A 15657-nucleotide genomic window follows, 5' to 3' on the forward strand; every position below is an offset into this window, starting at 1 on the left:
ATACATGCGGCGAACGCCACCGCGCGTTCGCCGCCGTGCTGGCGGTGGTCCCCGCCGTCCGCTTCGAGCTGAAATTGGCGTTCCTGCAGAATTCACTTCGTCGATAGCAAATGACTGTGTGAGCGGCTTTTGCTTAGTCTCAAGCCGCTTCGACGACAGAGTATTATGGATACCCTGAGGATTTTTCGAGATTGCCTCTCGTTTCTAACGCGTCTAAGCCTAACGAGAGAAATGATGATGATGATGATGATGATTTTTGGCATCCCGTTTGAAATGGGGCGGCGACAAATAGTCACCTAGCCTGCTTGATTTAATCAGGTATACTATACATATTCTTTATCTAGCATTTTTATGTACCGCTCATTATGCTTTTTCTTTTTCAAAAAATTACCTTGTAGGGCTACCTATGATTTTAAGAGATCAGTTCGCATCCATCTGTTCCCTGTTTTTTTTTACACCAGTACTCTAATCGTCTCTTGCTTATCTCTACGGCTGATCTGTTGATGTTTCCTTCCATTTTAAACCCAAGCGCTTCTGGGAGTTGCACGTTACCTGCGGTTCTCGTTGGGTGGATCCCGTTGCATTCCATTAGGATGTGCTGAGTGTTCTCTGGATCTCTACTGCAGCATACACATGCCTCATCTAGTTCCGAATATTTGCTCCGGTATGTTTTGGTCCTCAAGCAACCGGCTCGAGCTTTAAATGGCAAGGCACTGCCCTTTGTGTTATCGTACAGATTATCCCTTCTAATTTCTTATCATTCTTGTAAATCTCCATGGCCCTTTTTGTTTCCATTCTTTGCATCCAATTCACGGTCTCTATTTCTCTCACTTTCTTTCTGATGACTCCTGCTTGTCTATTTAAAGTTTAGATTATCCTGTACTTGGTTGCCAACTTCCTTGACCTCTTCCTCCATTCTGTGTGCACGCTTTTCATGTATAGATACTTGTGCACTTTAGCCGCCCATTTATTCTCATCCATGTTCCTGAGCCTTTCTTCAACACTAATTTTGCTCTGTGCTTCTCTGACTTCAAAACAGGCCCAACCCATGTCACCTTCCACTGCCTCATTTCTGGTATTACCGTGGGCTCCCAAATTCAACCGGCCTACTGATCTTTGGTTAACTTCCAAACCCGACAAGATATCCGATTTTAAGCATATAATGGCATTTGCGAATGTTAGCGCTGGCACCATTACTCCTTTCCAGATTCCACGCAGCACCTAATACATATGGTGGCCCCACAGTGCTCTGTGTTTTATTGTCGCTGCATTCCGCTTCCCCTTTATTTTCAGACTATATTGGTGGTTGCTTCAGTAAATCTTTCCTTCGTTTATGTGTACGCCGAGGTACTCATATTGTTTCACTATGGATATTACTTGCTGTTGAATTGACACCACGAAGTTACTCGTCTCTTCATTAACGATTATAATACCTGATTTCTCCGTGTAAATCTGGCCTAGATTTGTCGTTGCGTTGCCACAGATATTTGCAAGTATCTGTAAATCTTTTTTTATTGTCCACTAGTAGCACAATGTCGTCTGCGTACATAAGTCCAGGGACCTTCTGTTGCACCATTTGTCCATTACGGATAAACCAAAACCTCATTCGCTGTTTTCCAGTCGTCTTTCTATACCCTTAACGTAAAGCGTGAATAACAATGGTGACAGAGGGCATACTTGCTTCAATCCTTGGTGAATTCCACCCATTTCATTTTATTTTCTACCTTCCCATACCACTTGTACTTGGTTGTCTCTATATATCTCCCTCAGCAGCTCCACGAAATCGTCATCTCTGCATTCGTGCAGAAGAATATCCCATAACAATTCCCTTGTCTACGTTGTCATAAGCTCCTTTAATATCTAGAAATGCTATCGATAAAGGTCTTTTCTGAGCGACTGAAATCTCAATGCACTGAGTTAGTACAAACATATCTTCTAAGCGCCTGTCTGGCCGGAACCCATTCTGTAGTTCCCCCAATACATTGTTTTTCTCCACCCACTTCGACAGTTGTATTTTATGGCTCTTCTTATCCTTATCTCCTTTGCCTTTGTAGATGAGGTTCATCTTGCTTTCACGCCATCCAACGGCAATTATTTTTGTTCTATTCACTTGCTCTATAGTATTAGTCAGCAGTGCCTTGCTTTTTGATTAGCTGTACTGGGATTTTATCGGGTCCTGCTGCCGGTGTTATTAGGGACATTTTCTGCTGTTTTTTTCCAATAAAAGCTTTCTATGCTAAATTTTGCTCTCTCATGCCTCTCTGCTGTTGCTGGATCTGTTGTCTCAACTACGCTTTTTCTCGTGCGGAAGTTATCCTTAATAACGTCTGTGATGTACCGCAGCGCATCGTCTCCTTCGTAGATGTTACCGTCTTCATCCCTTATAGCCGTTTGCGAGTTTTTAGTAGGAGCTCCGAGTGCTTTTATATGGTTCCAAAATATTTTTGGGGCGCCTTTGTCTCTTTTGTGACTGTTATCCACCCAACGTTCACTTGCGCATTTCATTTTCTCTTGCACGAGCTCACTCGCCACCCTTTTCTTTTCTCGGTATGTATTCCATCTAAGGAGCACCTCTTCTTGTAATCCCAACTTTTTGGCTTCTCGATGAGCCCTAGGTGCCTCTTTACGCTCTTCTATAGCTTGTTTTATTTCCTTGTTCCACCACTTACGTGCTTTACTCTTTCCAATCCAACAATTGTTTTGCCGTGTCTGCCTTATTTCATGCTGCATAACGTCCACCAGTTCCTTATATTCCCAGACTGCTGTAGGAAAAGCCTCAATTTTCTTCTCTATGTTGCCTGCGATCTGTTATTTGCTCGGCATTCATTTTTAGAGATTCCGAGGCTATGTGTTCATGTTCTGCGTTGGTATCTAGTCCAAACTTTAATGCTAAACGTCTATGATCGCTTCCCAGGCTATTTTTTCCATTTTCGTCTAGTTGTTCGTAGACCACTTCTGAGACTAAGGCGTAGTCGATACATGACTGCCTGTTTCCGAATTGCCACGTTACCTGTCCATGACACTTGTTCTCCCTGTTAACTATTATAAGGTTCTGTTCATCACATAGATCCAGCACTAGAGAGCCGTTGTAATCAGTATTTGCTTCTAAATCGTCCATGTGTGCGTTCATATCTCCCAATAATATCACCTGGCCCGATTTACTGACCTCATTAATATCGCTTCTAAGGCAATGAAGCAATTCCTTATTGTTTCTCTGCTATCACTACCTGTCCATAGGTAAGCTACTCCCAGCCACGTCTTTTTATCTTGCCATGTGCCGCTAATCCATAAATGCTCTTTACATGTCTCGTTTACCCTTTGCCACTTCAGACCTCGCCCAATTAGTACGCGTACGCCTACGCCTTTCCTTGACCCGGTCATTTTGTTGCACCCTTCCCATACCAAATTATCAATAACAGGCGGCTGCTCCAAATCTCGTAGATGCGTTTCGGTCAAGGCGTAGACGCTAATCGCTTCATCATTCAGCTGCGTTTGAATTTCCAGCCATTTTTCCTGCTTGCGACCACCCTGCATGTTAATGTAGCAAATTTTACCTTCTCTATTCTTATCCTTTCTGCGTCTTTTCCGGACTCCTGGTCGTCTAATTCTGCCCTTTACTGGTGTTTCGCTCCGTTCAATACTTAATCCTGCTTCCTGTTTACCTGGGGCCCGCCTAAAAAACCTACAGCTTGCACCGCGAATCGACGTCCGACCGGTGTTGCTACACTTTCACTAAAATGTATCCCGTCACGCACAAAAGCGCCTTCGCGGCCTGCTCGGTGCACTTCTCGGTTGATGTCAATGACCGTAAAATTCATTGCCTTAGCTAGAGTCCAAATTTCCCTGTTTACTGCAAGAATTGCCCTTTCAATTTCATAGCCCTGCCTTTCAACCTCTGGCACAGTGCACACCGCGATTTGCACTTCCTTCGAAACATTCCGCAGGTCGGTGACCCCTTTAGCTATTGGCTTCGTGATCCCTGCTCCTCGTCCGTGCAGTACGTCAATCACTCCGCCCATTATCACCACTAGGTGTCTCTCCTCCATTTTCTCCCACATGCCTTCCTTGGCCTTCGCTATCACCTCTCTAATCGGCTTTCCCAGAAGCGCGCTAATCTGGACTCGCGCGCCTGCACCTACCCTCTCTGTTATCGCCGGTTCTACTTTACGCATGTTGGAAGTCCCAACAAAGGAAACTCGACGCTTTTCTTCCCCCTTTACCGCCGAAAGCTGCCCCGAGGTCACAATCCCCTCCCCGCCTGTCTTAGCCTTGCCCTTGGCTTTGTGGTTTTCTCCCGCGGCCGCTTCAGTGGTATCCCCTTCGTGACTATCACTGACGTTTCCGTCACTGCTTCCCGGCGTGGCGGGTTCGGCAGTCTTAGCTGCACTCGCATCGAGGCCAGCTCCGTTCGCGGTGCTCGCCTCGATGCGTTCACCATTGCTTTGCGGAATAGTGGCCCTCAGCTGTATTTCTGCGTTATCTAGCTTTCCTTCTACCTACTTCCTCTGCTTCTGCTCGCTTTTAAGTTCCTTTTCTAGATTTCCAACCCGCTTAGCTAGCTTATCCTTCTCCTGCTCTAGACGTTCTAGCCGCGAACCTAGCCCACCCATCCTACAGATAAAATCTGCACTATTCGCTTCGCGTGCTGACTTAAACCGCGTTTCTTCCAACGCGTAAAAACGCTCGCACTCAGAACAACGCACGCGTGGGTTCCCCTTAGTACCAACCATCATCTTGTACTAACAAGGCGTAGATGTGACAAAAAAAAACACAATTATTCGTTACCTACTTTTACCTAAGCGAAAAGACCAATAATCTGAAAAACACGACAATAACTTATAAAGAATGCTTGGATAAGCTAACACTCCTAAAAACAGAGCGAAATATAAAATAAGAAACTTATCTTTCTCAAGCTGCTCCTGCTGCGCTGAACGGCACCTCAACTCGACACGTCCGCTCCCGTCGGCTTCACTCGTGAGAAATCTCCGAGATACCAGCGCCACCTATCGGGAAAGTCGGGTGATAGGCGTGACGGCGGCATGCGGCCTCTGAGATCGGTAGATTTCTACGGCTATGGTAGACAGCTTTTACTGCTCGTCTGCTTCGCTGCAAATCCATTTTTCAATAGGCTGAGCATTTCCAAGGAAATTTTGGGAGCAAGCATACAGTACATAGTCTGTACTAATTTCATCAAATTTTGAAAACTTCTAGAAAGAATGTAACTCGGCAAGATGCGGGGGTATAAAATAACGGCCAATTTCTCCATTGTGATAATTTCCATCGTTTTGATTCTGAAAGCTGCCATGAGAGTCGCGACAGCTCTCATGTTGGAGACGTCGCCATCAGCTTAGCGCTGAGCTCCTCAACCCGCCGACGAATTCTAAAACCTCCGGATCTTTCAGGTTCCTGCCAAAGTAGTGTTGTTGATTTTATGCATGACGTGTGCTCAGGTTTTGTAAAACCAACCACGCCAGAACTGAAACTAAAGTAAGCAAGCATGGTCAAGACACTCAATCTCTTGACACCACAACTCACTTGCTGCGGTCGAGTTCTGGCGTTTTGCGCATGTTTTACGAAAGAGTCGTGTGTTCTGAGGCTTTTAGAGGAGGACTTGATAAGGTATGCACGACAGTCTCCTCTACCTATTTCTAGGACCTCTCCAGGATCGTTACACCAAGCACATCCATGCTTCCCATTAAATTGAGTCGTAGACATGACACAGTCAGCAACACTGTCAACAGCACATGGCCCGGGAAAAACTCGGGATATCTTTCAGAAACATGCCTGTCTATTCAGGTGACGCTATCACTTGACAATTTATTCATTTTTAGGATCGAAGCTCCTTATAGCGGCACCCGTTCCGTCCCCGTCGTAGTAGTAGTAGTGTGTAACCTGTCTGAGAAAAATGAGAAAAAAAATTCCGAAGTTGTGTCCGTAGCGCAGAATCGAACCAGGGACCCCTCTCTTCCGAGCGCGCGGCGTTAGCTCACTACGCCACGAAGCGCACATAGACACACGCACCACGATGGCAATAAATACCCAACATTAACGAAAGGCCGCGTTTCTAGCGCGTTTCTAACGCGTTTGTGCTAGCGCGTTACGGCCCGTGTAAGAAGCTGGTGTAAGACGCTGTGGCCTCTCCGCCTTACCTTCAACGCGTTTCGAACGCGCTGCCCAAGGCGGTGGCAAGTCAAGTTCAAGTCGATGAGCGTTTATGAATACGGGGGGGTATACTCTCTCAGCAGTCATGTGATGGCGTCGGCAAACGCGGTGCACGGTCCGGCATGTGTAAATGGCTGCGTAAGACGCTGTGGCCGCTCCCCCTTACTAGAGAGTACTAAAACGTTTCTAACGCGTTTGTGCTAGCGTCCCCTTAAGCGGGAGATCCGATGATTCCCTCCGGAGCTTCGCCCACTCATCATCATTCACCCCGTGGATATGCTGTGATTTTTTTTTTGCTAAAAAGGGAACAAGGTGTTCATAGCAGGCTTTTTTTTCACCTGCATTGCATTCATTTTTCGCCTTCAGCTGCATCAACAAAGCCCACATTTCGTAGCCTGAGCTTTCATACAAAGGTACCCCATCAGTATTGAAAGTCACAGTGAGGTCTCCTGGACTTAGTGGCAGCCACTGATGGCCTGGGCTCTCGCTTATGCCATTGGCTTATCACATGTGCTGCCTCTTCCTTCCAGTATGTGTTTCAGCTGAGTCTCAACATCTAACGTGTAAAAATTAAAAAAAATTACCAACAGGACTAATACGGAGCTCGGCTTTGTAATGAGTGCACTCAACTTACACAGTATTGTCTTCAATCATGGCAATACATCCCTTGCACTCATTATTATAAAATGCCGTATCTTTCTTTCACCAAAAGAAACGTTATTAAAGAAGGCGTACTTTGTGGATGAAAATTCAGTACCATCAGGCAAGTGTGCCTCAACAAGCTTTAGCACACTCTCAGTCGCTTCCTTTGACGCTGAATGTCGCAGGCTGTGTGCCATGATTAGTAAAATGCTTTTAGCTTTGCTTATCTTTGCTCCAGGATACAGCGGATCATCCTGCAAAAATAAAAGTAGCCAAAATTACTGCCGCAATATTTATAAGCTGTAAAAGTGTTTGGCAAATACAGAACTAGTGAAAAATAACAGCCATTATTTGAAAAGCTAAAAAAATTCTCCGCTAGAGGAAGCAAAAACAGAAACATGCATAAATAGAACGGATTAAGCACAATAAACGTGTGGACAAAATGATGCATATGTGTAAACTCTTTCTTACCATTTTTGTCTGTTCTTCCCGATCTGTCCTTTCCTCCTCTTGTTCATCGTCTCCGTCTAACGATGAGATTTCCTCGCTAGAAAAATCCGACGAAGATTCGTCATCCGAGTCGCCACTGTTGCGCCACTCCGAGTTATCGGTCTCATGCCATGAAAGGTTCGACGCAGCAAGCACATTCGGAATACACAAGTCCACTGATGCGGCCTCGTTAGGCGGCTCATGCAACGCGGCCTCGTTCCTGCCAGCATCAAGCACTTCTGCCGACACGCCGCTCTCTGGTTGCTGCGGATCGTGATAAACACCATTGGCAGCAGAAATGCGATCTTCCCAGTCTTCCCGTTCTGCAGCTCTCTTAAAACGACATTTCGACCGCAGTGGCACTTTTCAACTTGGATCTTTGTGATATTGCCCGTACTTCCTCCTCTACGACATTGTGAACAGCTCACATGTGTCGCGCAAGTCGATGAAAACGGATTGCGCGAACGTCCAAACACCTCAAAATCGCTGGCGGAAAGGCACAACCATTACAAATACAACGATCAAACCTTGCAGTATAGATATAGTAACTCAATGGAGTAAGTTCCTCAATGCTTTAGCGAGGTGTGGATGAATGAATGAAGTGTGCTCCTTGTGCTCTTTGAAGTCGGATAGCAACAAGCGCCACCAGACAAGCAGCTGTGTTTATTTAATTTTTTAGAACTTGAATTATTATCTCGCTGCATAATGTAAGCGCTGGCCACGGTGTATTGGTGTTGAGATCTTCCGCTAGCTTTCTACGCTTTCTACGGCGCACTTCAACGCTGCCAACAACCGCGCTCGTCGCTCGTCCGCACCGTCTCTTATCTCCACACGGCTCTGACCTTTCTGCGCCGTGCATTCGCCGCTCAGTTTCCGTTGAAGCGATCGACCGCACGTACCTTCGCCCGTTGCTGTGGCGTATATATGCGCTTGCTGCCAGCGTTTTGACAGTAGTTGTCTGCAGTCATTCAGTGTGATCTATTCATGTTTGTTTGTGCGCGCTCACACAACGATTGTTCAATCAGTTAGTAATAGTCGGGCCACATTTTCCAACGCACGCTACACATGCAATGCTGCCCGGGTCGGCAGTGCAGTGCTACAGGTGTGTCCCTTCGCACGCGCTGCCCACGGGAAGCGCTTCTCATCAACACCACCGTTTCACACGCGCCTCCTCGTGGTCATCGAATCTCTCTTCATGTCGGTCTACTTACGCCGCAACACACCTGCTTACTTAATCAGCTCATGTTTACTACAATTCATATTGCTACCAAAGCCGCTCACCTTACTTCGTATGACATTGCTGTGTTGCTATCGCATTCATTGCTTCGCCATTAGGGCGAAACTGTGACATTTTTTTTTCGTCTTCTGCCCGCGCCTGCAAGACCACGCCAGCTCTGTCTAGGAATAATAAAGTCATCCTGTTCATGAGTATGGCTGCGCTGCTGCTGTTGGGAAAAGAAAAGCAGAGACGCCAGAAGCGGCTTCCGCGACGTTGGTGGGTTCGCCCTGTTTTCATGGCGCGCAACCAGGAAGGTCTCTACCACACCGCGGTAAGTTGCATTTGCTACTCTTTTGATGGACATCACTAGAAAATCGAACAACTACCGCCGTCACTCCTCGGCTATGGCTTCCTGCTACTCAGCAAGATGTCGTGGCTTTGACTCGCAGGTACTCTCGGGCAATCGCTTTTGGAGAGAGCTTCGCTCTGGCGAGACTTGGCGCTGTGCTAGTGTCGGATTATACGGCTGATTGCATTCCTGACACTGTGCGAAGATTCCTAGCTTGCAACAGTTGCAACGATGCGGCCCGAAAGTGAACTATTTCCAAGCGTTATTACCCGAGAATACCACCCTAGTTTTGTTAGCTCTGTAAGCTTGAACCACTGTTAAGACGTAGCATAATACATGGGAAAGAAGAAATTGTTTTTCTCGGCAACCACTGCACCAAATTTGATGAGGTTTCCAGAATATAAAAGAAAAAGTTGGAAGGCAGCGACTGCTGTTAGCGAATTCTCGATTTACGCTGTTGATATTTCTTCTCGGAGTTGAAACTTTTCTCGGAACTAGACCATAAAGTTTACTACTGTGTAACTCCGCAATGAAAAACAATATAAAAATTCCATAAACTACGTCTAATGGCACATCTAACATCTAAAGCAGACAAGAATGTTGTGTTATGCATGGCTCTTAAACACACCACTAATATTTGAGTAGGAATTTCGCGATGCCCTTGTGAACATTGTAATAAATGCACGTAAGATATTAATCGCTATATCAACTTTGTCCGCTTTGGATGTTCTAACGGATCAAGTTTACAGAACTGCGATATCTGTTTTCGGTAAGAGTTTGTGAACGGATTAGTATACTTCGTGCTTCATGCTTTTCAAACTTGCCGATTTGAAGCATTTCATATAAAAATTGCATGTTCTCAATCAAAATTTGGCGTCCAACAGTAACTAGAATTTAGCTTTTCTCTTAAATGCAACAAACTTTAAAAAATAGGCCCACTAGTGTTCGCGGAAAAGCAGTTTTTGTTTTACGTGTATATGATAGGCAGCATCGCAGTTGAGCCTGAGCTAAAGATTTCTCTTCAACAAAGCATGGCCTACATGCTAAATTACCCCTCTTGAATGTGTAGATTCGCCCACCTTTGCAGCATAATACTTGTGATTAGTGGCATTGCTGCATTTCTGCATACCTGTGAAGTTCACTGACAGAACTTGAGCCGGCACTTGCATTTGAGAGCCACACATATCAGTCTTGCCTTTGACAGAAGACTACTTCGTGCAACGCATGGCATGCTGATTACAAGGGCAAAACCACCACACTTTGTTGGAACACCAATTCTGTTAAAATATAAATTTCACACGTAGAGGTTCATGCAAGATGTCACAGTGCTAGATATTTCACTCTGAACAATTGGTGCTACTACAAAACTGCAGAATATACCGTTGTGAAAAGTGTAGAGTTTCCCCTGAGATTTCGAAATGTGCACATCAGCCCATAGCTCAACATTGTAAATACCAACTCAGCAAGAATAGTTGCACATGTATGCACACTTCAACGTAATAACTCAGCTTTCTGTTTTATTAACTGTTCATTTGGAGCAACAGTTTCATCAATGCATCCAATGCTGCAGGTTATGCTGGCGTAGCAGTAGTCACATGAAATAGTCAATGAAAGGCTGCTGCGCAGGCATGTCTACTTTCCTAGACAAACTCCAATACTCATAGTAGTCAAATATATTTAGTTGTGATGTAGTATTGATAAAAAGCTTTACAAAAGTTGGAAACCTTGAATATTTATCCCATTTGAAATGTGGTATTTGCATGCATCCTTATTTAAAATGTAATTTATGTATTTTAATAAAATTTTGATAATTGGATAAAAGAATGTAATGAATGAACCAGTGAATAGGCTAAAATATTCGCACTTCTATTGACTTCAATTTAGTCGGAAACAGTTTAGTTCAGCATAATTTTTGGCAAAATTTGCTTTTGTCAACAGATGCGTCGTATGCGTGAAGGGGACCATGGTTTTTTTCTTCAAGTTTTTTAGAATGACCCCAGCGCTGTTCAACACATTGTTCGCGCTTGTGTCAGCAGACTTGATACGGTGCCATGTTGCCAGGGACCTTCTGGAACCTGGTGAACGGCTGGCTATAGCCTTGAGGTTAGTAGATCTTTTGTTAAAGCATGCAGCTCAGCATAACCAGAAATGTAAGATTCAAAAATACATTTTGCTTATGTTTACTTCTTTGTTGTTGCAGTTACCTGGAATCAGGGCAAGAAATTCCCGCAATTGCATTGGCCGACCGGGTAGGAATTGAGGCGGCACGTGGCACGTCTATGCATTCACCTGTCACGTCGTGCTCTCTGGGTACGACTCAAGGACCACGTTATGAAGGTAAGTTAAAGCACTGGCACTTAATACTAATGAACGTTGCTGGAACAAATGTCCATAGTATAATCATTGCATAGGGTCATCCACAATCAATATGCAGTTATTCTATGCTCTTGGTAACGTTGGAAATATGCCATTTGGTCACATTTATAGAGATGCATGCTTGCTCAATTGCACATACGCAGAAGGCCTGTTGCAATTAGAGTGATCAGTACGACCTGCAAGTTAATATGCTTTAATTTTAGGTAGTGACGTTTACCTATGCACCGTGCTATGCATACATTAAGGTGTTTTGTGTGACAAGTACTCCACGCAAAAATAGCAACAAGGTACGCATTTGATATGTCAAATACAAAGTTACCATGAGAGTAATTTATGGTAAGGCATTATAAAGTGTTATAATACTTAGCACACATAAAACATTTTTAAGAAACTGAACAGCCCATTGATCCTGGTTTCTGTAGCCCAATGAACCAGGGGGTGGGAGGTCAAGAAAACCTGCAATGAGTGCCCATTGGTCGTGCCACACAAATCCAGAAATGCCATCAGTGGGTGGTCACAGAGAAGATTTATCGGAGGAAAATAGAACTTGTGCTTGGAATACTAAGAGGAATTTCAGAATAAATATTGAGAGGATAGACCTCAATGTCTGGTAACTTCGGATAAACCAATTGTGAGGAGCTATTATAACTAAAATGAATGGATAAAATGATAAATGAATTCGCTTCTGAGAATTCAGCTGTTTGTTGCGTATGAACAGCTGACAGAGCGCTTGTTATACATGACACTCATAAGGGATAATCAGCAAACCAGCAAACGGCTTGCCAGCATGAGGGTCCAATGGGGTGTACCATTGCAATATTAGACAGCTGGACAACCTACTCCTAAGTGCATCCTTTTCGTAGCTACTCACACACGAGTGTGTTTTCCATTTTTAACTTTCGGTTCCCTTACCTCGCCCTCAAGGTGCTCAAACATCCCAGCTTATTCTCCTGGACCCTGTGAAGAAGTGACTTGCATAAATGTTGATGAAAGCAGTTGTTGCAAGGATAACGACAAACCTCTTGTTGAAAAAAAGTGGTTCTAGGCTCAGGCCTTTCTTGTCTTCCCACTGTTTATTGCATCTGTGTTTCAAATGTAATACTGTATACCTTTGTTTATGACGTCATACATTTTACAAAAGTAGATCTTATTTGGCTCACTGAATTACCACTGTTCGCTATACTTGTAGACGTCTACCATAGCAGACTGGGCACATGTTGCTGAAGGCTTTGCCTCGCGGTGGCAGTTCCCCAACTGCTTGGGAGCTGTTGATGGCAAGCATGTCGCAGTCGTCTGTCCTCGGAAGTCTGGCAGCACATATTTCAACTATAAAGTAAAAGCTCATGTGGATGCACTTTGTGGGTTCCTGGCTCATTTCATCATTCTAAGCTTACAGGGGCACTGAAGAGCAAAGTAGGTTTAGTTGTTTCAGTAAATTAGTATTCAACAGTTCCAATAAGGACCCTTTTGTTATGAGAAGGTCAGTGGGCTTGAAAAGGTGCAAGAAATGAGACTTGTTGCAGCACTGCCTAGAAGTCCTTGCGCCAGCTTGCTGTGATGTCATGAATTTTGACACTGTTTGTTTGGGCCAACTTTAATAGTTATCCCTAAATCTGGAATAAATTGCATTCTAATACAGCCATAGAAATCTAACTGATAATGAAGACAGAGAAGCCTAACGAAGTTTTTTGTAGTTTTATTGAAGTGTAGGAATGATAAATTGAAGGAGAAAGGAAAGTGGATGAAAAAGACTACTTGTCTCATGTGTTGCCACAAGAGTTGAAATACCAAAAATGCACTGAAGTGTGTGACGTCATACTGACCTTTCAATGCGGGAGTTTCTCCACAAATTTTAAATGACGAATGTTTGGGCCGCCATTTTTTTCTAGCAATCAGCATCTCCCCAAGAAATGAACAGAGCTTTGAGATAATACTGTGTGTCTAAACTCATTCAGAGTGTCTCTTTAGTAACCCTATAAGCAGCTCAGTGAATGTGTAGGGTGATTCTGCATGCATTTTAAATTGCTGATCACATTTTTCTACAGGTTTTTCGTATTTTCTATAGACCTTCGAGATTGTGTATGAGCTTTGCCAATTTGTTGCAGTGATATACTTATTGAGGTAGCACATATGTTTTTCTATAGCATCGCAGGTATTTATTCACTGCATGAATGGGCAGTGTGATAACTGGCATTGCTGGTTGCTTGCGAAGCACTTATCAGTGACTAGAATTTCTGTGGAATGCCACACTGCTGGCATAAGACACTTATATTAGATACTGATGTCGTCATACCATCATATTGTGGTATTTTACACATCAGATATGACCTAATGCCTAATTGAATTTGTGCTCATAAGCCTGCGTCAGTTGTCAAAAAGGAAAAAAAAGAAAAGGAAGTGTGATAAAAATATAAGATCCTTTCATTCATTTTGGCCATAAAATGTTCATGCGTAGAACTGTGTTCACTTATGTGCGGTGCTTGTTATTTCAGGGAGCATTTTCCATAGTATTGATGGCAGTCGTTCACAGCGAATGCAAGTACGGGCTCGTTGATGTGGGCGCGGAAGGTCGGCTGAGCGATGGCAGGACATTCAATAACTCTGACTTTGGCCGTGCCCTCAGCCATGGCCAACTTAACATCCCCTCGCTTGGCCGACTTCCGGGCACATCAACAAACGCCCCGTATGTCTTTGTTGGGGACGAGGCCTTCCAGTTGAGGAGGGATTTCATGCGACCGCTTCCAGCCAGGCACCTCAGCGACGAGAAACGCATCTTTAACTTCAGGCTCAGCCGGGCAAGGTATGTTGAAGCCAATGTTACTGCAGTTAATGTTTTCTTAAACACTGATTTATTTTTACAATAATCGGTGGTGTCTAATAATGTCAATAATAGGAACTAGAAAGCTTACCGGCAAGTATGCGGCCGGTATGGTCAGCAACACAACAAATAACGTCAAACGCAAAGTGAGAGAGGCTGAGACATTTTCATGGGTGGCAGCAGGGGAAAAAACCTTCTATGACTAACTATCTGAAATAAAAAAACGGAACCAGGAAAGAAACAATTCATGATAACTCATAGGGAACCTCCTACTTTTCGAAGCGAGATCAGTGTGCCTGAGAACGCGTAGTTATAGAACGAAGTACACCAAAGACGAAGACACATTGCTTGCGGTGGTAAAGCTCGGGAAATAGTGGCACATGTTTTATTTGAAGGTGAAAAAATCTACCCACTGCCAGTTTAGGCTCCTCTGGCCTCCTTGAAGCCCTTTGATTCAGGGATAGCAGGGGGAAAGTAAACATGTCCGCAATAGAGCTTAGCAAGAGGCGATTGGAGGTTTGCTGGCAGAAAAGTAGGGAGGCGTGCCAAAACGAACGGAGGCGTACACAAACAGAGTTCCCAATAATGATTCAAGAAGTCGGGAACAGCATGCTTGATTGCATCACCATAAATGTTTTTTTTAACTTCCACCACCATCTCAACACTTCCTGAGTTGTCAGTCCGTTTATAAATGTGCAACATGGAAACACTTGGAAATATGTAGTTACGTTTGCTGTTGATGTGAAGCGGTCTTCTGAAGTGATCATGTGTACAAGGATCCACCAAAGAAAGCCGGAAAGGCAGCACAATATGGAGGAGCAAGCGTCTACAATTTACAGGACACTCAACATATAGCAGTCTGTTAACAAAGGAACTTTACACGGAATGTGTAGCTGTCATTACTTTGCCACTGTGTTTATCCACATAGGTGCTTATGGCCTGTTTGTCAGCCCCATTGCGTGTTGCTTATAATTTCATTACTCCAACTGTTTGTTTCATTCCTGCAGGCGCTGTGTAGAAAATGCCTATGGCATTACTGCTGCCAGGTGGAGAGTACTGTTGCGCACCATCAACCTGCAACCGGAGAATGTTGATTTTGTTGTGAAAGCTGCCTGTGTGCTGCACAACATCTAACTATCTATAACCCTCAGGCCCACCAATTCCCAGATAGGGAAGATAGCTATGGGAATGTTGTTGCAGGAAACTGGCGGCAAACCATGCAAGGTACAACAGGCAATATTTTTTTTTTCTGTTCGGGCGACGCTCTCAAGGAAGCACCACGTGGATGCAGCTGCTGCCAGGGACTTGTTCACTGCCCATTTCTGGTGCAGTGCTGGCCTTTGGCAGTGCTCCAGAAATGGGCAGTGAACAAGTCCCTGGCAGAAGCTGCATCCACGTGGTGCTTCACTGATGCCTTGGCAGTGGACACCAATCAGGAGTGTCCGAGGAGGCAGCTCTGAACCACATGTGTTAGCAGCAGCACGATACGCTTCAAGTGTTTCTTTGAGGTTTCACATCTCAGTTCTCCAGAAGTCTGAGCAGTTATGTCTGCTTTCCAAAACCAGCCTGTGCAGTGCTCTAGAGTCCACTTGCTTGTTCTCG

The sequence above is a fragment of the Dermacentor silvarum genome, chromosome 3, assembly GCF_013339745.2.
Source record: "Dermacentor silvarum isolate Dsil-2018 chromosome 3, BIME_Dsil_1.4, whole genome shotgun sequence".
Taxonomy (NCBI): domain Eukaryota; kingdom Metazoa; phylum Arthropoda; class Arachnida; order Ixodida; family Ixodidae; genus Dermacentor; species Dermacentor silvarum.